The 13,665-nt window shown below is 36.2% G+C and overlaps 1 pseudogene; it reads left to right on the forward strand.

Moving 5' to 3' along the window:
- The first annotated feature begins 928 nt into the window (after positions 1–928).
- On the forward strand, positions 929–2,460 carry LOC145895617 (uncharacterized; annotated as a pseudogene).
- Positions 2,461–13,665: the final 11,205 nt, after the last annotated feature.

Here is a 13,665-nt window from a genome sequence, read left to right on the forward strand (position 1 = left end):
CAATTTGGCGACCCCGACACTGCGAAGTTTCCTGAAAATCAAGATTCAAGAAGAGTGAAGACATTCTTTCGAGACGAACGACAATCTTTGACTGTGAGTACCACTTCAGTTGTACTTTTGGTCGAAATTCTTTCATCATCTAACTGCCACGAGGATTCTATTGATAATCTTTCAACAAAATAACCTTCTGATTGAATACGAATCAAGCACACGTTCCAGCTTGTATTTCGCTGTCTTCTTGGATTGCGCAAGTCGCAAATTGACGCGCAAAACCTCTCAAATCTTGCTAAGAATTTCAGGGTTCCTTTGTTCCATTGCTTGGACCATTTGCCTGCCATCAATCTCTCTGGATTCACCAACGGTTCCTTTCTCTCTCCATTCACGAGTGCTTTCCTGAGGTTTCAACAACGTGAGCTCTGACAATTCAATTGAGCTCAATACCTTCATCGTTCCCTTTCCTTGGTCGTCGGAGTTCTGTCGCGTACGCACGGATTTCATCGTTTCACCACCTTCAGCGTCGGAGTTTCTTTCGAGTACGCTCGGATTTCATCGTTTTGCTACCCTCAGCGTTTGGATTTATTCGTGTGCGTGCGCTTTCCATCTTTCCCGTACACTTTCGCTATTGGATATACAAACATCTCCTTCAATTGGACTATATTTTATCGGACGGATTTTTTACGCCTTTACGGATCGTCGGAGGATATCTACGGACTTCAGAATTGGATCATCGCGTCGTCGGAGGACCCTACGTTCCGTCAAAAGAGAGACCGATTCGGCTCTTCCTGACGTGCCAGTTGAACCAATTAGACAAACAAGAAGAGGACGAGAAATCAGGAAACCTTTGAGATACAGAGACTAAGGTCATGCTGCTTTTACAGTGCTTTCTTGTTGTTGTGTTTCTCGGTTGTTTCACTTGTGAACAACCACCTCTATGGGTAATTTGGTTCCTTTAACTAAGTCCTCATGGTCAACTCGCAATAAGCTTGAAATTAAATACCATTGGCCAACTTCAGCGCATGGTAGTGTCAGAAATGCTATTCTTACCGAATCTATTGTTCTTTATGATCACATAAATAAGGTAATGAAAAGTGCCCTTGGAATTTTATCGAATTGTAATATTCATCGTGGCGCATGCACTGTCGGGATGCGTTCTTACGTGTGGACAGTTCCACATTGCATTGATTGTCCTGTTGCAACACCTTTGGGTACTCATGATCTACTTATCCACTTTCAGAAAGGGAAGCCGGCCCCTTATCGAATGGAAATTAGAGATCTCGGTATGAGTATTCATGACAGTGTAAAATGCCAGCCTAATGTTGGTGATTGTTATAGCGATATTCCTTTTTGTGCACCTGGAGGGTTGATTTTGGTCACGGAGAATTGTAGCGCTTGAAGAAGCTACAATTCTCCGTGATTTTCTCCCCCCCTTTTTGAATCGAGGAAACCTCTTTCTAATGATAGTAGCTCTGCGTCTAGTTCGGATCCTATGGGCCTATTTTTGACCGAATTGAGCGATACAATGAGTGAAGGGTTCGTTAATGTGACCGCTGATATACATTATTTGGAATGCCAATTAACGTCTTTGCTTACTACTATTTACTCCTTGTTGGCTCGCCAATATCCAGGAGAGACCCTAAGTAAGCTCCTTGCATTGCCTAAAGCCGCCATTACCATTAGTGATGTAGTTGCCGCGATAACTTGTGAGCCAGTTTCGGGAATTGTTATACGTAACCTGCGCCATGGTAATTTATTTGCCACTAGGCCTCTTATTCAATTTAAAGACCCCAGTAGTAATCGCTCTATTATTGGACAATACTATCGCGATGGCTATGTTTACAAAAATGTTAAGTTCCTTGAGACTTATATTCCGGGAAGAATTGTGTCCCTTAAAGTGGGAGATGTTTATTACACTTTAGCCCATGTTAACTCACAGGTGCATTATCTTACTCCCCAATTAGCACCCGTTCACTATACCCTACATACTTTCGACTATCAATCTATCATGAATGAATTCCCTAGACCTTCCACTGGCCTAGATGACATGACAAGCATGTTAATGGCTCTGTCACAGGCTCGACTTACACATGGTAAGCTATATCATTACATAAACTCTAACTTAAAGAGTAATGTCGACGCTGATGTGGGTTTTGTCACTAAGAACGGCAGAAAACGTAGTAACTAATGTTTTTATTGCCGCCATTAGTAACATAACCAGATCTTTTATAAGAGTAAATATTTAAAAAATAAATATTTTTTTTATACTTATTTTTTTTGGCTCTTATATGGGGTGGAATTCTAACATTCTGGGCTCTTAAACTTTATGTGCCAATCGGACTTCAAATGGCCCGGGGAAAAGTAAACGCCTATCCTATGGCTAACAATAACGGACCTGATGCTAGAACGGATGTGTGTGTAGTTCCTACTTCCAATGTAAGCCAAATTTATCCAAATTTGGATTGAAAGTTGAGGAATGATTGCATTTAGTGGTGTTAAATAAAAAACAAAAAAATGCCAAAATCTCAGAAAAACCGAAAAAAAAAAATATATAAAACAAACGAAAACATAGATGGTCCCTAACACACTAATTCCGATGTGCCATATTACTTTTTTTTCCGTGTTGTCACGTACTATGTTCTATTCCAATTTGGTGTCATTGTCGTGTGTGTGTTATTTTCGTTTTCTACTATTGTTTGTTTCTTCTCGTTTTTTTCTCTTTTCCATCGTGGTTCTTTTGCCTGTTTATGTAAAACACTTTTTGGGGTGAGGCTAGTGTAACGTGCTATGACGTAATGTGTGTTTCAAACTTTGAGGTAATGTGCTTTTCAAACTTATGTAATGTTATGGAATGACTTGCTATTTTTTATCGACCAGGTAATAACACCATTTCTCGGAACTCCCTGAGTTAAGTATAAGATGTCAGAGAAAATTGATCGTAATGACATAATGACAGTATCGTGGCTCACGCGATTGCATACTTGGTTGTTATTAAGTGTGTATATATTTTGTGGTGAGATTCATTCTACATTTTTGGCTTGCCTTGTGTAGGATCAATCGTCTGTTCTGCACACAAGTTTCGTTCGTATTCTGGTGACAAATAAACAAACAAACCCAAGTCTGGTTCGCTACCAAAGAGGAGTCAGGGAAACGCAGCCGCAGCCGAACACGTAATCAACAAACAAACAACACGCCAATTCTTACAGCAAACCGTCAATTTAGCATTGTCTTTTTGTCCATTCACAGCAAAAGATAGAAGTAGATTAATTGAATTTTGAGGCTAGCAAAAACCGACCAAATTAGCTGATTATGCAACACAACACTGTTATTCTGTCAGTACCACTTTTTACCCGACAGTAGCGTTACCTACGAGTTCGCGTCATAAATGATTTATTTAATTCGCCACAGTCAACCACTAATGTATTTTTCGCAATATAGTTCGTAACTAGAAATGTTGGATTCATCAAATTAAAGTCAACACAAAGGGGAGTGTAACGCCCGTCAGATGCTCCCCGGTTCGTGGAGCGACGAGGGAAAGGTTAAAACGCGCCTCCTGAACTTCCTCCTAAAATATTCGCAGTTTTTTATTCGGACAAAGAAGACGGTTTCTATACAAAATGCATCACATCAACAAATGCACTTCAATGTACAAATACAATATAGGCTCACCAACTGTTTTCGGAACCGGCATGCAAACGTATAAATTGCTGGTTCAGTGTTACACCTAAACAAAGAAGCAATGTATAGTCACAAATTCCCGTTACGACGTTACACACAATGCTTACCAATTGTTGTGACAACAAACCACAAACACCGCTTGATTAAATGGCACGAACACTCTAAGAATTAACAAAGCAGTGTAAGTAACTTGTCTTGACACATTTACTTCCCAAGGTATGCAGGGACCTAAGTTTGCAGAACGAAACACTTCGTCTATTTGACTCCTAAGACTATTAAAATCATCTGCCAAAAAAACTACCTTTGCGACTTTTTAATTAAAACATAAAACGCTAAACAGACATACCTTGGTTCAATACACGTAAGTAATCAATGCAACTTTTTCCCAACAATGTTTCTTAGTATGCGCGTAATTCGTTCTCTCATTCGGTCTCCCCCGTTCTCTCTTTTTTTTTAGCTTAAGGCCGAGGCGTATTTATAACATCATTGAAATGAGAAAAAATGCGAATATGGACGGATTATAATAAAATGTGAATGTGAAATTAAAACCAAAACCCGATTAGCACATATGTTCGAGATTAACCCATCTGTCGTAACCTACAATGCCAGATGCGCTTGTACGGAATTTAAATACACACAATAAACACAACGAATAATATTAAGTTTTGCTGCAGGTACAACGAATGGCAAACACAACGAATAATATTAAGTCTTGCTGCAGGTACAACGAATGGCATCTTACGCCATTGCGTTCAAATAGCAATCATGGTTAACGATAATACAGTTTATCCTGTACGCATAAGCAACTCACCGATCATTAAGCCCTTTGCGACATAGAACCGTGCTCCACAGCAGTCAGACACAAAAAGGGAATTAACCACGTATTCAGATCAACAACAAAACTACCCGTTAACTGTTACGTCACAAACTGCAACAACAATTATAGCAGTAAAAAGAAAAAAGGCACATAAATAGAAATCAGGCAATTGCTGGCAAATAAGATGTAACACAAGTTTTATTATATAGTGGAAAACATTGCTACTCCAGTATTGCTTTTGCAGTTGCACAATGTATGTAACTGCGCGATTTCAGCACTTGTCCATTTTGCAGTATATGACTTTTCGATAAAAAATATTTTTTTTCAGTATAAGTTTTATTGTACAGTGGAAAACACTGGTACTTCAGTGTTGCTTTGTCGGTTGCATAACGCATGTAACTGTTCGATTTCAGCACTTGACCATTTTGCCGTATATGACTTTTCGACAAAAATATTTTTTTCAGCACAGTTTTTTTTGTACAGTGGAAAACACTGGTACTCCAGTATTGCATTTGCGGTTGCACAACGTATGTAACTGCGCGATTTTGGCACTTGTAAATTTTGCAGTATATGACTGTTCGATAAAAATAATTGTTTTTTAGTACAAGTTTTATTATACAGTGGAAAACACTGGTACTCCATAGTATTGCTTTTGCGGTTGCACAACGTATGTAACTGCGCCATTTCAGCACTAGTCCATTTTGCAGTATACGAATTTTCATAAAAAATATCTTCTGTCAGTACAAGTTTTATTATACAGTGGAAAACATTGCTACTCAGTATTGCTTTTGCGGTTGCACAACGTATTTGCAGCATAAGAATTATCGCTAAAAATATTTTTTTTTAGTACAAGTTTTATTATACAGTGGAAAACATTCGTACTCCAGTATTGCTTTTGCAGTTGCACAATGTATGTAACTGTGCGATTTCAGCACTTGTCCATTTTGCAGTATATGACTTTTCGATAAAAATATTTTTTTTCAGAACAGGTTTTTTTGTACAGTGGAAAACACTGGTACTCCAGTATTGCATTTGCGGTTGCACAACGTATGTAACTGGGCGATTTAAGCACTTGTCCATTTTGCAGTATATGACTTTTCGATAAAAAATATTTTTTTTAGCACAGGTTTTTTTGTACAGTGGAAAACACTGGTACTCCAGTATTGCTTTGGCGGTTGCATAACGTATGTAACTGTGCGATTTTAGCACTTGTAAATTTTGCAGTATATGACTATTCGATAAAAATAATTGTTTTTTAGTACAAGTTTTAATTATAAAGTGGAAAACACTGGTAATCCATAGTATTGCTTTTGCGGTTGCACAACGTAGGCTATGTAACTGCGCCATTTCAACACTTGTCCATTTTGCAGCATACGAATTTTCATAAAAAATATCTTTTTTCAGTACAAGTTTTATTATACAGTGGAAAACATTGCTACTCCAGTATTGCTTTTGCAGTTGCACAATGATGTAACTGTGCGATTTCAGCACTTGTCCATTTTGCAGTATATGACTTTTCGATAAAAAATATTTTTTTTCAGTACAAGTTTTATTGTACAGTGGAAAACACTGTTACTCCAGTATTGCTTTGGCGGTTGCATAACGTATGTAACTGTTCGATTTCAGCACTTGCCAATTTTGCAGTATATGACTTTTCGATAAAAAATATTTTTTTTCAGTAAAATTTTTGTTGTACAGTGGAAAACACTGGTACTCCAGTATTGCTTTGGCGGTTGCATAACGTATGTAACTGTTCGATTTCAGCTCTTGTTCATTTTGCAGTATATGACTTTTCGATGAAAATAATTTTTTTTCAGTAGAAGTTTTATTATACAGTGGAAAACATTGCTACTCCAGTATTGCTTTTGCAGTTGCACAATGATGTAACTGTGCGATTTCAGCACTTGTCCATTTTGCAGTATATGACTTTTCGATAAAAATATTTTTTTTCAGCACAGGTTTTTTTGTACAGTGGAAAACACTGGTACTCCAGTATTGCATTTGCAGTTGCACAATGTATGTAACTGTGCGATTTCAGCACTTGTCCATTTTGCAGTATATGACTTTTCGATAAAAAATATTTTTTTTCAGTAAAATTTTTGTTGTACAGTGGAAAACACTGGTACTCCAGTATTGCTTTGGCGGTTGCATAAAGTATGTAACTGTTCGATTTCAGCTCTTGTCCATTTTGCAGTATATGACTTTTCGATGAAAATAATTTTTTTTCAGTAGAAGTTTTATTATACAGTGGAAAACATTGCTACTCAGTATTGCTTTTGCGGTTGCACAAGGTATGTAACTGTGCCATTTCAGCACTTTTCCATTTTGCAGTATATGACTTTTTGATAAAAAATATTTTTTTCCGGTTCAAGTTTTATTATACAGTGGAAAACACTGGCACTCCAGTATTTCTTTTGCGGTTGCACAACGTATGTAACTGTGCGATTTCAGCACTTGTCGATTTTGCAGTATATGCCTTTTCGATGAAAGAAATATTTTTTCCGGTTCAAGTTTTATTATACAATGGAAAGCACTGGTACTCCAGTATTGCTTTTGCAGTTGCACAACGTATGTAACTGTGCGATTTCAGCACTTGTCGATTTTGCAGTATATGCCTTTTCGATGAAAGAAATATTTTTTCCGGTTCAAGTTTTATTATACAATGGAAAACACTGGTACTCCAGTATTGCTTTTGCGGTTGCACAACGTATGTAACTGTGCGATTTCAGCACTTGTCGATTTTGCAGTATATGCCTTTTCGATGAAAGAAATATTTTTTCCGGTTCAAGTTTTATTATACAATGGAAAACACTGGTACTCCAGTATTGCTTTTGCAGTTGCACAACGTATGTAACTGTGCGATTTCAGCACTTGTCGATTTTGCAGTATATGCCTTTTCGATGAAAGAAATATTTTTTCCGGTTCAAGTTTTATTATACAATGGAAAACACTGGTACTCCAGTATTGCTTTTGCAGTTGCACAACGTATGTAACTGTGCGATTTCAGCACTTGTCGATTTTGCAGTATATGCCTTTTCGATGAAAGAAATATTTTTTCCGGTTCAAGTTTTATTATACAATGGAAAACACTGGTACTCCAGTATTGCTTTTGCGGTTGCACAACGTATGTAACTGTGCGATTTCAGCACTTGTCGGTTTTGCAGTATATGCCTTTTCGATGAAAGAAATATTTTTTCCGGTTCAAGTTTTATTATACAATGGAAAACACTGGTACTCCAGTATTTCTTTTGCGGTTGCACAACGTATGTAACTGTGCGATTTCAGCACTTGTCGATTTTGCAGTATATGCCTTTTCGATGAAAGAAATATTTTTTCCGGTTCAAGTTTTATTATAAAATGGAAAACACTGGTACTCCAGTATTGCTTTTGCAGTTGCACAACGTATGTAACTGTGCGATTTCAGCACTTGTCGATTTTGCAGTATATGCCTTTTCGATGAAAGAAATATTTTTTCCGGTTCAAGTTTTATTATACAATGGAAAACACTGGTACTCCAGTATTGCTTTTGCAGTTGCACAACGTATGTAACTGTGCGATTTCAGCACTTGTCGATTTTGCAGTATATGCCTTTTCGATAAAAGAAATATTTTTTTCGGTTCAAGTTTTATTGTACAATGGAAAACACTGGTACTCCAGTATTGCTTTTGCGGTTGCACAACGTATGTAACTGTGCGATTTCAGCACTTGTCGATTTTGCAGTATATGAATTTTCGACGAAAGAAATATTTTTTCCGGTTCAAGTTTTATTATACAATGGAAAACACTGGTACTCCAGTATTGCTTTTGCGGTTGCACAACGTATGTAACTGTGCGATTTCAGCACTTGTCGATTTTGCAGTATATGCCTTTTCGATGAAAGAAATATTTTTTTCCGGTTCAAGTTTTATTATGCAGTGGAAAACACTGGTACTCCAGTATTGCTTTTGCGGTTGCACAACGTATGTAACTGTTCGATTTCAGCACTTGTCCATTTTGCCGTATAAGACTTTTCGATAAAAATATTTTTTTTCAGCACAGGTTTTTTTGTACAGTGGAAAACACTGGTTTTCCAGTATTGCTTTTGCGGTTGCACAACGTATGTAACTGCGCCATTTCAGCACTTGTCCATTTTGCAGTATACGAATTTTCAAAAAAAATATTTTTTTTCAGTACAAGTTTTATTATGCAGTGGAAAACATTGCTACTCAGTATTGCTTTTGCGGTTGCACAACGTATGTAACTGTGCGATTTCAGCACTTGTCGATTTTGCAGTATATGACTTTTAGATGAAAGAAAAAAAATTTTTCCGGTTCAACATTATTATACAGTGGAAAACATTGGCACTCCAGTATTGTTTTTGCGGTTGCACAACGTATGTAACTGTACGATATCAGCACTTGTCCATTTTGCAGTATATGACTTTTCGATAAAAATATGTTTTTTTCAGTACAAGTTTTATTATGCAGTGGAAAACACTGGTACTCTAGTATTGCTTTTGCGGTTGCACAACGTATGTAACTGTTCGATTTCAGCACTTGTCCATTTTGCCGTATATGAATTATCGATAAAAATATGTTTTTTTCAGTACAAGTTTTATTATACAGTGGAAAACATTGCTACTCAGTATTGCTTTTGCGGTTGCATAACGTATGTAACTGTGCGATTTCAGCACTTGTCCATTTTGCAGTATATGACTTTTCGATAAAAAAAATTTTTTCTCAGTAAAATTTTTGTTGTACAGTGGAAAACACTGGTACTCCAGTATTGCTTTGGCGGTTGCATAACGTATGTAACTGTTCGATTTCAGCTCTTGTCCATTTTGCAGTAGATGACTTTTCGATGAAAATAATTGTTTTTTAGTACAAGTTTTATTATAGAGTGGAAAACACTGGTACTCCATAGTATTGCTTTTGCGGTTGCACAACGTATGTAACTGCGCCATTTCAGCACTTGTCCGTTTTGCAGTATACGAATTTTCAAAAAAAATATTTTTTTTCAGAAAGAGTTTTATTATACAGTGGAAAACATTGCTACTCAGTATTACTTTTGCGGTTGCACAAGGTATGTAACTGTGCCATTTCAGCACTTTTCCATTTTGCAGTATATGACTTTTTGATAAAAAATATTTTTTTCCGGTTCAAGTTTTATTATACAATGGAAAACACTGGTACTCCAGTATTGCTTTTGCGGTTGCACAACGTATGTAACTGTGCGATTTCAGCACTTGTCGATTTTGCAGTATATGCCTTTTCGATGAAAGAAATATTTTTTTCCGGTTCAAGTTTTATTATACAGTGGAAAACACTGGTACTCCACTATTGCTTTTGCGGTTGCACAACGTATGTAACTGTGCGATTTCAGCACTTGTCGATTTTGCAGTATATGCCTTTTCGATGAAAGAAATATTTTTTTCCGGTTCAAGTTTTATTATACAGTGGAAAACACTGGTACTCCAGTATTGCTTTTGCGGTTGCACAACGTATGTAACTGTTCGATTTCAGCACTTGTCCATTTTGCCGTATAAGACTTTTCGATAAAAATATTTTTTTTCAGCACCGGGTTTTCTTGTACAGTGGAAAACACTGGTTTTCCAGTATTGCTTTTGCGGTTGCACAACGTATGTAACTGCGCCATTTCAGCACTTGTCCATTTTGCAGTATACGAATTTTCAAAAAAAATATTTTTTTTCAGTACAAGTTTTATTATGCAGTGGAAAACATTGCTACTCAGTATTGCTTTTGCAGTTGCACAACGTATGTAACTGTGCCATTTCAGCACTTGTCCATTTTGCAGTATATGACTTTTCGATAAAAAATATTTTTATCCGATTTAAGTTTTATTATCCAGTGGAAAACACTGGTACTCCAGTATTGCTTTTGCGGTTGCACAACGTATGTAACTGTGCGGTTTCAGCACTTGTCCATTTTGCAGTATATGACTTTTTGATGAAAGAAAAAAATTTTTCCGGTTCAACATTATTATACAGTGGAAAACATTGGTACTCCAGTATTGTTTTTGCGGTTGCACAACGTATGTAACTGTACGATATCAGCACTTGTCCATTTTGCAGTATATGACTTTTCGATAAAAATATGTTTTTTCAGTACAAGTTTTATTATCCAGTGGAAAACACTGGTACTCCAGTATTGTTTTTGCGGTTGCACAACGTATGTAACTGTACGATATCAGCACTTGTCCATTTTGCAGTATCTGACTTTTCGATAAAAATATGTTTTTTCAGTACAAGTTTTATTACACAGTGGAAAACACTGGTACTCCAGTATTGCTTTTGCGGTTGCACAACGTATGTAACTGTTCGATTTCAGCACTTGTCCATTTTGCCGTATATGAATTATCGATAAAAATATGTTTTTTTCAGTACAAGTTTTATTATACAGTGGAAAACATTGCTACTCAGTATTGCTTTTGCGGTTGCATAACGTATGTAACTGTTCGATTTCAGCACTTGTCCATTTTGCCGTATATGACTTTTCGATAAAAATATTTTTTTTTCAGCACAGGTTTTTTTGTACAGTGGAAAACACTGGTTCTCCAGTATTGCATTTGCGGTTGCACAACGTATGCAACTGCGCCATTTCAGCACTTGTCCATTTTGCAGTATACGAATTTTCATAAAAAATATCTTTTTTCAGTACAAGTTTTATTATGCAGTGGAAAACATTGCTACTCAGTATTGCTTTTGCGGTTGCACAACGTATTTGCAGCATAAGAATTATCGACAAAAATATTTTTTTTTTAGTACAAGTTTTATTATACAGTGGAAAACATTGCTACTCAGTATTGCTTTTGCGGTTGCACAACGTATGTAACTGTGCGATTTCAGCATTTGTCCATTTTGCAGTATATGACTTTTCGATAAACAATATTTTTTTTCAGCACAGGTTTTTTTGTACAGTGGAAAACACTGGTACTCCAGTATTGCATTTGCGGTTGCACAACGTATGTAACTGTGCGATTTCAGCACTTGTCCATTTTGCAGTATATGACTTTTCGATACAAACATTTTTTTCAGCACAGGTTTTTTTGTGCAGTGGAAAACACTGGTACTCCAGTATTGCTTTTGCGGTTGCACAACGTATGTAACTGTTCGATTTCAGCACTTGTCCATTTTGCAGTATATGAATTATCGATAAGAATATGTTTTTTTCAGTACAAGTTTTATTATACATTGGAAAACACTGGTACTCCAGTATTGCTTTTGCGGTTGCATAACGTATGTAACTGTTCGATTTCAGCACTTGTCCATTTTGCCGTATATGACTTTTCGATAAAAATATTTTTTTTTCAGTACAAGTTTTATTATACAGTGGAAAACATTGCTACTCAGTATTGCTTTTGCGGTTGCACAACGTATTTGCAGCATAAGAATTATCGATAAAAATATTTTTTTTTTAGTACAAGTTTTATTATACAGTGGAAAACATTGGTACTCCAGTATTGCTTTTGCAGTTGCATAACGTATGTAACTGTTCGATTTCAGCACTTGTCCATTTTGCCGTATATGAATTTTCGATAAAAATATTTTTTTTTCAGTACAAGTTTTATTATACAGTGGAAAACATTGCTACTCAGTATTGCTTTTGCGGTTGCACAACGTATTTGCAGCATAAGAATTATCGATAAAAATATATTTTTTTAGTGCAAGTTTTATTATACAGTGGAAAACATTGGTACTCCAGTATTGCTTTTGCAGTTGCACAATGTATGTAACTGTGCGATTTCAGCTCTTGTCCATTTTGCAGTATATGACTTTTCGATGAATATAATTGTTTTTTTTTGTACAAGTTTTTTTTAGAGTGGAAAACACTGGTATTCCATAGTTTTGCTAATGCGGTTGCACAACGTATGTAACTGCGCCATTTCAGCACTTGTCCGTTTTGCAGTATACGAATTTTCAAAAACAATATTTTTTTTTTGTACAAGTTTTATTATACAGTGGAAAACATTGCTGCTCAGTATTGCTTTTGCGGTTGCACAGCGTATGTAACTGTGCCATTTCAGCACTTTTCCATTTTGCCGTGTATGACTTTTTGATAAAAAATATTTTTTTCCGGTTCAAGTTTTATTATACAGTGGAAAACACTGGCACTCCAGTATTGCTTTTGTGGTTGCACAACGTATGTAACTGTGCGATTTCAGCACTTTTCCATTTTGCAGTATATGACTTTTTGATAAAAAATATTTTTTTCCGATTCAAGTTTTATTATACAATGGAAAACACTGGTACTCCAGTATTTCTTTTGCGGTTGTACAACGTATGTAACTGTTCGATTTCAGCACTTGTCCATTTTGCCGTATAAGACTTTTCGATAAAAATATTTTTTTTCAGCACAGGTTTTTTTGTACAGTGGAAAACACTGGTTCTCCAGTATTGCTTTTGCGGTTGCACAACGTATGTTACTGTGCGATTTCAGCACTTGTCCATTTTGCAGTATATGACTTTTCGATGAAAGAAATATTTTTTCCGGTTCAAGTTTTGTTATACAATGGAAAACACTGGTACTCCAGTATTGCTTTTGCGGTTGCACAACGTATGTAACTGTGCGATTTCAGCACTTTTCCATTTTGCAGTATATGACTTTTTGATAAAAAATATTTTTTTCCGATTCAAGTTTTATTATACAATGGAAAACACTGGTACTCCAGTATTTCTTTTGCGGTTGTACAACGTATGTAACTGTTCGATTTCAGCACTTGTCCATTTTGCCGTATATGCCTTTTCGATGAAAGAAATATTTTTTCCGGTTCAAGTTTTGTTATACAATGGAAAACATTGCTACTCAGTATTGCTTTGGCGGTTGCATAACGTATGTAACTGTTCGATTTCAGCACTTGTCCATTTTGCAGTATATGACTTTTCGATAAAAAATATTTTTTTCTCCCCAAAGTTTTTTTTTTACAGAGGAAATCAGTGGTACTCCAGTATTGCTTTGGCGGTTGCATAACGTATGTAAATGTTCGATTTGTCGGTTTTGCGGTATATGAATTTTCGACGAAAGAAATATTTTTTCCGGTTCAAGTTTTATTATACAATGGAAAACACTGGTACTCCAGTATTGCTTTTGCGGTTGCACAACGTATGTAACTGTGCGATTTCAGCACTTGTCGATTTTGCAGTATATGCCTTTTCGATGAAAGAAATATTTTTTTCCGGT

Source organism: Ascidia mentula, chromosome 3 (assembly GCF_947561715.1).
Source record: "Ascidia mentula chromosome 3, kaAscMent1.1, whole genome shotgun sequence".
NCBI classification, from domain to species: domain Eukaryota; kingdom Metazoa; phylum Chordata; class Ascidiacea; order Phlebobranchia; family Ascidiidae; genus Ascidia; species Ascidia mentula.